A 10,000-nucleotide genomic window follows, 5' to 3' on the forward strand; every position below is an offset into this window, starting at 1 on the left:
ACATTGATGAGATTTTTGACAACTTGGGGTAATTTTGCTCGAAGAATCACCACGTACTTCGAGCCCAACTTTTCGGTAACCGGAAGTCCCACATGAATTACTCGCAACTGAACTTGTCTTATCAGTTTTCTGAAATAAATTCTTTCTGAAAAAAAATCTAAAACTGCTTCACATTTTTCTTAAAGCAACAGCGAATTCTTTTAAGGGTCATAAAAAATATAAAACCAAACTTGAAAGACCTCATTCTGACCCGAGTTTCTCTAAGGATGGAAAATGCTATCCGGTGGATGATTAAAAAAGCTTCGATGTCTTTTATCTGTTGTATAGTTTTATATGCAGTGGAGAGCGGAGAGACCTCTTGCTCCTTGATGTTAGCTTGTCTGTTACGACTTTTAGGTTTTCGGAAGCTATGTACCTACCGGTGTTGTGGAATTAAATAAATCCGTAGATTATGGCATGTTAGCCTCCTCATCGACTTCTTTCAGTTATTTTGTATAGGCTGGCGGTTACTATTGTTTTTAGAGAACAATGAAGTAGCGCTTCCAAAACGTACAAAACCGTTACTTTAACAGGCATGGTCTTTAATCCCACAACCTTGTGCAAGTTTTTTCTCATTCCTGTTATTCAATAGCTTTAAAATACTATTTGCTTAATTCTCGCGTACATTAGTGAGTGAAAGACGTTCCTCAAACTCAGACTTTAACGTGATTACATGCCAACGAAATGCCAGGCTGTTGTTTGTATTTTAACGATAACAATTTTCTCGTTTAGTTTATTTCTCTCCTTTAAAGTATATTACTTTCTCGTTAGCTGTGGCTAACAGACAAGAATTTATGACAAGTGAATAAAGGGATCCGGGATGGGGCCGGCATTGCTGAGAGCACTCACCTCCCACCAATGTCACCCGGGTTCGGTCATATGTGGCTCTGTCCCGAGAAGTTTTTCTCCGGGTACTCCGGTTTTCCCGTCTCCACCGTTAAGTACAGGGGCACCCAACGAATCTGTTCCTCACATTATCTGTTCCCCAGAGGAATCTTGCTGGCTGGTTAAAATACAGGTGTTTCGATGAGCTGGCTGGGAAATTTTGTTATTGATAGAGGTTTTGCCTGGGAATAGACCATATTCGTATTCTCAGTATTGGACTGGAACTAGCTTGCAATGGAGGCTAATTCGGGGGAATATATTAAAAAGTATTTGCATTTGAAAAGATTCCCCCGCATTAGCCTCCATTGCAAGGTAGTTCCAGTCCAATACCGAGAATACGAATATGGTCTATTACTGACTTTTTCTAGCATTTCAACCCGAGCTGGCTGTAGAAACTCTGAAGACTGAGGACGGCTAAAAAAAAAAGGAACCAACCCCATCCCTCTCCCAGAGAGTAGTCACAAACATACGACGGCTGGTCAGAGTGATTGCGCTTGCGGAAAAAACCTGTTTTGTCCCAGTTTTGTCGCTTTTGTTCGGTCGTTTCGGATCGAGGGATTTGAAAGCGCGCGGAATTCCTGGCTGGGAAATAAATTTGATCAGCTGGCTGGGAAACCAAACAATTTTATCCAGCTGGCTGGGAAATTTCTTGTGTGTCTTGCTGGGAAAAAGGAACAGATAATGTTTTCCCAGCAACACTGAAAAACACCTGAAAGTGCCTTAATAATATTTATTTTCATTAACTGGGGTATAATAATACATTTTACAACAAATTGGTCGTTGGGTGCCCCTGTAAGTATAACAGAAAATTCCCGTCTAAAATTTGAAATAGCAACAATAAATAAACCGGTCATATCGGATCACCTGACTCAAGTTGTGTATTTCCTGTTCCTGAGATGCTAACAATTGGTTTAGATATCTTGCCCGTCTTCGTCGTCGTTGTGTACAGATACCGATTGCAACGCGAACGAACTGGCTGTCGTTGTTCCTGTTGCTTGAACTGGAAATGTTTCTGAATGTTCTTTGAAATTTCCAGGGCCCTGTTTCTCGAAGGTTTCGAAAAAAATTGGGGTCCGAAAAGCCATTTGATTAAAAAGAACTGGCTGATCGTTTTTAAGATACAGAGGGAATTCCGACACCCGAAAAGTTACGGGCCTCAGGATACATACATAATGAACTTGGAGGTACTGTTATAGCAATTCATTCCAACTTTTGGAGCATCGTTTGCAATGCTTGTACGGTCACAGCTTAGCCCTGTTGTTGGGGATCAACGCTCTCCATGCAGAATAACCGTATTAAAACCCTAGAAGGAGGGATCTATCTTTGTAAATCCCGTAGTGAAAGTTATGCACTTATTTCATTTTATTTATCATCCTGACTCTTTCTCAGCCTTCAGTGAGTTGAGCGCCTGTTTGTTAGATAAATGTCACTTCACGTTGACCTCAGTTTTTCAACTACCTTGAATTGTATTTCTCACTGTATGTTAGCCAGAGTAGATTTCAAGATTTGATGGATGTTGGCTTCACAAGCATCCTATCGCTGAGAAAAATCAGACATCTGTTTAAGAGGTCCACATACACTCAAGCAGAAGGTGAACAAACAAAATCCAATTTTGGAAGTCCTCAGTTTTAGGAAACACTTAGCCCGTGCTGTCGTGTTCTGACAACTGGTGATATCGATATCACCTTCACTTTACGTAAGGCTCTATCTCCTTCCCGGCATCCCTTCCTAGCGTTAGTAAATAATTCCAGCAAGGGGTGCCGTAAAGGCAACAGAGAAAAAAAACCACGCAAGAAACCAGAATCATTGACCGCTGACCACCTCCTCTGTCCTCTAAAAATAGCCTTTGAACAAACACTGATAAGGCTTAAGAACGGTCTTACACCGTTAAACCTGTCTTAGAACGAATAAACCGATTTTAGTAGACCTAGTTTTACATCCTTGTGAATTCTCATCGAACAAAACATGTTTAAATCAGATACCACGCAGCTCTTTGAAACTCCTGATTTCTTTGGATTTTGTTGTGCCATTTTTTTCTAAACCAATCACAGAAGCCGTTGTGATAGCTGCGTAGTTGCCGAAATTCATTCTGCGTTCCCGTTCTAATGGACTTCGCAGTTGTATAAGATCTCTAGTTTTCTCCAATGCCTCAGTTTTCTTTTGAGGGTTTTTCGCACTTGAGCAATGCACCTATTAATCAAGAGGCAATTTACTTTGACGGTTCCGATGAAAATTATTTGAAATATATGGAGTGTTTTCATTCGCGTGACCACCAGCGATATTGGATCACTGAAAAAAGGGAAGTATTTGCATAAGAAAAGAATTCAATCCCCTGAGGATTAGTTTGTTATATCATCATGGCCGCATTTCTTTGTTTTGGAACTCCAACATGGCCGTCTTGACGTCATGTGACGCTCTATTATTAGTTCCGTGTCATACTGCGTGGTCATTTCAAAGACGACACCATATTGATCAGTTGGTGTGAAAGTGGACCGCGCGGGCATGGTAACAAAACATAAAATTAACCTTAGCCGTAGCACAGGCACGATCTAGAAATAGATTTCAAATAATTATCACGAGGCAGAGGGATTCAGTTCCTTACCTTATATTCTCTTGACAATAAATATTCAAACCATTTCATCAGTTGCAAGGTGCGTGTTCTTTTTAAGAGTTTGTGACGACGGAGGTTTCCTTCTCAGCAATACCAGGAGCCCATGAGTACTCACGAGCTTTGAACTGGAAACAGTTAAATTACATTACAACTTCGTCCACATCAACTGAAGTTTTTGCTCCAACAACAATCTTGACCTTAGTTGTTCAGTTACCAAGTGAAAATTGTCTCACACACGTGCAACAACTGTATGCCCAGGGAGACAGTGTTTAAGGAACGAGGTTGGTGTGTTAGTGAGTTAGTGTGCTCGACTCTGAATTAAGTGGTCCTGGTTCGGGTCCTGGCCGGGGACATTGTGTTGTGTTCTTGGGCAATACACTTTACTCCCACGGTGCCTCTCTTCACCCAGGTGTATAAATGGGTATTGGCGAAATGCTGGGGTAACCCTGATATGGACTAGAATCCCATCCAGGGGGGAGTTATAAAAAAAAATACTCCTAGTCGCTTAATGCTACGGAAACCGGGGGATAAGCACCGGCGTGTTGGGTCATTGGCTCGGAAAGCGCTTACCTCTACCTATCTCGACCTAAGTAGCTTTTACGGCTCAATTGAATGAGGTTACGAGAACCTCATTGCGAGGGAAGCGGTTTTCAAATAGCTGATGAAAAGACACTTCTTCCTTTGCTTTTATAACCGAAAATGGCACGACCTTCTCGTCTTCTTGCATAAAGCAATAAACTGTAGGCCCCATGTCATAACCCTTGCTCGTAAATAAAAGTGTTGGCTGTTAAAGAATCTACTCACGGTACTCAAAGAGTACAATTTCATACCTATGACCCCTTCAAAAGTTACTGCATCATTATCGTAAAACAAAGACAAAAATAAAGCACAGTTTTACCAATATGCTGCACGGCGTTTTCCATATAGACCTTGGTAAAGAAGGATAGGGTAGAGCAAAATTACTTGCCTAAGAGTCACATGTCTCGAATTGCAATAATAAGATGCACGGTTTATGGAAGACAACAGCTTCTTACAACGGTTAGGGTTACTGTTGATGTCTAGCTAAGAGAAGCACTCATAAGAGCTATACTTTATTATTACTTCATCACGTGCTTCGCAGGACCCACTGACCGTTAATGATAAGTTGAGGGGGAGTGTTGGAGGACATTTCTTTAGGATATTGATACACAGAGCCAAAGCCCCAAACCCTCGGGTCCCAACCAAAATTTAAATTCTACTGTAAAATAGAACGCCTTCAATAATTTGGATAAGTGGCTTCCTCCCCCCCCCCCCCCCCCTCCCCCAGGAGATCTTGTAGCCCAATGGATGGATGTAGTGGAGGTGGAAGGATTAAATTCTGCTTAGGACTCTGATCTTTTAGTTTTTTTTTTCGCCCGTTACCAATTAACTAGCTTATCATCGAAAGCATGTGTACCAAACTGTGCGACCCTCTTTGCAGCGGCTTACCGTGAAAACGGCTGAAATATTGAGTTTAAGAAGCGACAAATTAAAATTGAGCCACTCCAAACGATAACGCTCCTTATGAAACGTAGCCCAGAAAAGTGGTGTAACGGTTTGTTGATGGTCACGCTAATTTGTAGCAGGTACGACTGTTTGTTAATAAGACCATCGTAAACTCCTGGTAATTAACCAACAAAAAGCTTAGCACAACGTATTATCGCCTAAGTATGTTGGGAAAATGGTCTCCACGTCTTCTATGTGCGGTTCAATAGAGACAAAAGATGAGCCACTCGGAATTTAAACTAGTGAACCCTTTCAGTCCAGACCTTAGACTTACACAGGACGCCATAACAAAAAGCAGGCAATTTTCATACTTAGCCAGCGTTCCGGTGCCGTTACCGAAACCTGAAGGCATTTTAGAATGGTGTGGTAAATCGACAAAACAGTCTGTATTTTATCACTGAACATAGCCTGCGTTCCGATGCCCTCACAGAATGAAATTTTAGTTTACATTTCCCACAACAAAGTTCTTTATTCTTTCCTAGGAGTCCGAATAACCAAAAACACAAAATTTCTTCCATCTTTCTCCAAAAGGCCAATGGGGAATGCCGAGGGCAACAACGAATCACTCAAGACTTTTAATTGGCGCGGGAACATGGCTTCGGGAGCTCTAGAAAATCAACCAAATTATATCTCGGTTTGAGGAAACACCGAGATAAAACTATCTGGAAGTTCTACGTTAACTCCAGGCTATTGGCTTCTAAGTCAATTGAATACTTACTATAGATTCTTGGTTGTTAACGAGTAGCCGTTTCACAATGTGAGGTCATTAAGTACACACTCGTATCACCGAATGAGCTTTCGCTCCCTTCAGGTTAAAAAAAGGTATGATCCAGGTTTTTTCAGGAGCTGTCTTGCTTAGAAGCACCGGCCATTTAAGATAGTATTTCTTAGATAGATTATCACTTGAATTTAGAATGTCAACTGAAGCAAATGCAAATTTGTGACACCGAGAATTACCTGCTGAGAAGTAAACGGAGGTGAGGTCGGCTCATGACGGCCGATACCACAACGCCGCAGAACCTACTGTAGGAAGTTTTGGTTTAGATGACTCTGTAGAGGAGGCCGCTCATTCGGAGAAGGGAGGTCCCTGGGTCTTTGAAGGAAAAAAATATGTCAACACTTGATATCCATATACCTAGAAAAACCCGAGTTAACTGAAGTGCACTGAAGCAACTGTGGTTAGTCTTGCACAGGCTGTGGACGAACACGACTTGCGCTTGACCATCCAGAAATGAATGTCTTCGGAACACAAATGGACGATTCCTTGTCAGTTACTTGCACTATTTGTGAAGGAGTCGAGGATGACAGTAAACTGAATGAATAGAAAGCAAAACTTATCACCCTGATGAAAAGATATCTGATTCCAGTCAGTCTTTCAAGATCAATTAGCGTCTTTAGATTGCCGCTGTATTCTTTGACCAATGGATCAATGGCGGATAACCTAACAAGTGCTTCAAAACTCGTAAGAAGCTTCATTTGATATTGTCCAAGGTTAGCTCATGTCCCAGGCACGGCGCAACATCAGGTATGCAGGTTATCTCATTTGGGAAACATGGCCGATGAGATTAGCTCATCATTACACGCTCCAAGGGACGTTCGATATCGAAGTATGTCCGAGCGATGTGATTGGTTGTTACCAGTTCAGACAATAATTCACTTGAATGCATTCTTACGGAAGGGCCAATTCTGTCAAGCGGCCATTAATTTTCCAATTAATCGACTCCGTTACGACTCTCGGAAATTTATGGAAAGATCGAGGAGGTTCAAGGTCTTGCTGTGTACCTTAAGAAGGAGACCGTTTTCAGTCACTAGAATTTATGCTATTGTCTTGACAAGAAGGGAGACAGATTGCGTTTAAGGTTACAAGGGAGCTCTTTAGCCGGAGCGCTGGCAGAAAAACCGGAAACTGGACAAGAAGAAAAGCCTACGCTCAAGCAAGAAAATTGAAAAGGTATGTTGAGATCTGATGATTTGTTTTCGTCTATTCTGGTTCTTGAATTTTCTTCGGTTAGTCGACGAGGTCGTTGGACATTTCAAAGGAAAAGCTTGAGTGCCCACCGTTGGGTTGGGTACGTCTCCCACTATTGAAAGACGCGCGGTGACGGAAAAATTCGTCTTTAGAGGAAAAACCACTAAAATAAATCTAAATAACATTCAGCAAAAATATTTATACTTTCTGGCAACGAAAAAAGCTAATGGCTAACTTCCTTCCTATTAAGATTTACATTTGGAATCATAGCTGCCTTCTTTACAACCTACACCGAAAAGATCAATTACAACGAAAGTGTGACACCAGAATAGTTTTTCTTCAATGGAGCTCAGAGTGAGGTCTCATCGAAACATTCCCAGAGGACCAGTGAATACATTTCACGTAGCGCGGGGTTTGTCAGGGACTTTTATTTTTTATTATGGCGTAAGACACTTTATATAAAATCATTCACTGAAGTGAAAAACCGGAGGAATACCTAGAAGAAATGGATTACGTTGATTTATCCGCAATTACTCATTAATACAAGTAGCTTGATATTCTCAATACCCCAACCTCAAGCTTGCTTATATTTTGAAATCAGTTTGGTAACTTGATGTTTTATTTTCACGGAAGAAATGTGCCCGGTAATTGTATTGTGCGAAGTCATAGCCCAATGGTTTTCATTGAGACTCCTTTATAGAAATCGTTTCATAGACTTCAGCGTTTTAAGGGTTCAAAAAAGAAAAAAAGCTGTAAAATCGAATCTTTAGTAGATGCTAACAAATGACCAAATACAAGCACAATATTTTTTTTGCTATTTAATTTTGAGTTAAATCTTGTAAAAAGGTCAAGCAACCCCTTTTTAAACTGGCCACTGGTACCCGGTTATCCACATGTTAACACTAAACCATCTGAAAAAGCGATAACAGTTTCCATTTTAAAGTGGCGTTATTTAGAACAGTAAAAGTTCCCTACATATGAAATAGGACAGAACGAATCTGTACCCGTTTAAAACTGAAACCGTTTGGAATGGTGCTGTAAATCAATAAAACAGTCAGTATATTTTATCAAAAAACATAGTTTCTAGCACATTAAAGAAAATGGTACAGTGATATTCCCGTGATTTCTGTAAAGACGCGGAAAGAGGAATACGTCTGGAGTCATGCTAGACATTCCATGTACATTTGAAAGGACAGTTGCATTTGTTGTCTACCGGAATGACCGGCTTTTTCATTCCAAAGAAGAACGATCGAGATTATTAGGACTGTTAGTTCCCTAGACGCACAGACAAATCACACGTGATCGTACGGCTTGCTGAAGCCTGTATTTTTAGGTTTCTTTTGCAGCTTTATTTATACACGTTATGCATCAAAGTCATTGTCAGATTTCATTTTATTTTAATATTTCGTTTCAGTCGCCAAAAGTGAAATAACTATGAACAACAGATTCCTTGGATTCCTGTGGCTGATCGTGGGATTGTCCGCCACCTTAACGCATGCTCGGCACAACATAACCGCTGCATTGGTAGCCTTAGCACCGGTCCCGGACACTGATATAGAAACTGCGCTTAATGTGGACAATGGAGATGGAAATACTGGCTCAATTTTACATGTAAACCCTATTTTACTGTTAACAGCAGTGGGTGTTCAATTTCTCTTACATCTGCGTCGATGATGTAAAGGAAAACTTGGCCTTTGACCGAAAGAAACTTGTTTTGACAAGAGTGGGCTAGGTTTTAGAGGAACCTCAAACCCAACTTTCATCAAAAGCACATAATTTATATTGAAGCTATCCGAGGAGATGCTTTACAAAACTCAAAGCAAGAATTCAGTACAATCTCCATTTCTTAAAGTATATGCTATCTTAGCGCATAGTTCCCTGACAAACCGGGAAAAATCATCCCCTGTGCTCTACTTCTCGAAACTTGAAGAGTCTTCAAGTTATTCCACAGTAAACATTTTTTACTGGGAGATTTAGAGATCCTGCATGCGTTTAGTTCACGCAGATCGACTGCAAGATGGAGAATTCAAGTTACCCGTAAGTTCCACCACTGAACTGGGACGCACAAAAAATGCTGTTTTTGGTACACTTCCCATTTTACCACGATATTATTTTTTAAGGACTTATCGCTTCATGGACAAAAACGTACATCCAGAAGTCACAGAAATGTAAATAACCTATAGCTGTCAGTTGTTTTTAAAATATGAACAAACATCCATCTCTGACTTACTTTTTCAACCCTAAGATGGGGGAGTTCTCTAACTCCATTGTGTGTCTCTGGAAAGTCAAAAACTTGCTTATTCTGTTTGGGGCGTCGACATAGGTGTTTCTCAGTAGCCAGAAATCTCGTATGGGTATTCAAGGGCCATTTCAGGATTGACGAGAGGTCCACCAATTTCATTTCACTCAACTTGTAAATCACTAGAGGAAAACTTACAAGTAAATGAAATTGATGTAGAAGCTAAAACCAAGGGCGAAATGACAAATGAAACTAAAAAACGAAAACTAGATTCGCCACTGTGTACAATGGTAACTGAAGCCTGTTAGTGTAGAGTGTCTAGATTTTCACTTCATTATGATCGCGGGTGCTCGTGGAGGTTCCGGCAGAAAAAAAGGAAAATTGCAGGATTTGAACCCGGAGCACCAACTTTGAAAGAACTGTTTTTATCCACTTAACCACTAAAGACCAATTGGCTAACAACTGTACCAATTATTTATCAACATTAATTAGTATATATAAAATCATTGCTGAATATAGGTGGTTAAGTCTAGAGCTTGATTTTACAACGGTTAGCTTTCTCTTGAGGTGATAAGGGACTGTGCAATAATTATCAGGAAGGGGGGGTCCTAAAATGAGCTTCACCAAAGGAAAAATTAGATAGGTCCCCCCTCCAGCAGAGTCAAGATTAGCTCTGACCCCCCCTCACCTTCTCTCAAAATTATGATGTGCTTCCCCCTCTCTAACCCGTACC

Source organism: Montipora capricornis, chromosome 2, assembly GCF_036669925.1.
Source record: "Montipora capricornis isolate CH-2021 chromosome 2, ASM3666992v2, whole genome shotgun sequence".
Classification (NCBI taxonomy): Eukaryota; Metazoa; Cnidaria; class Anthozoa; order Scleractinia; family Acroporidae; genus Montipora; species Montipora capricornis.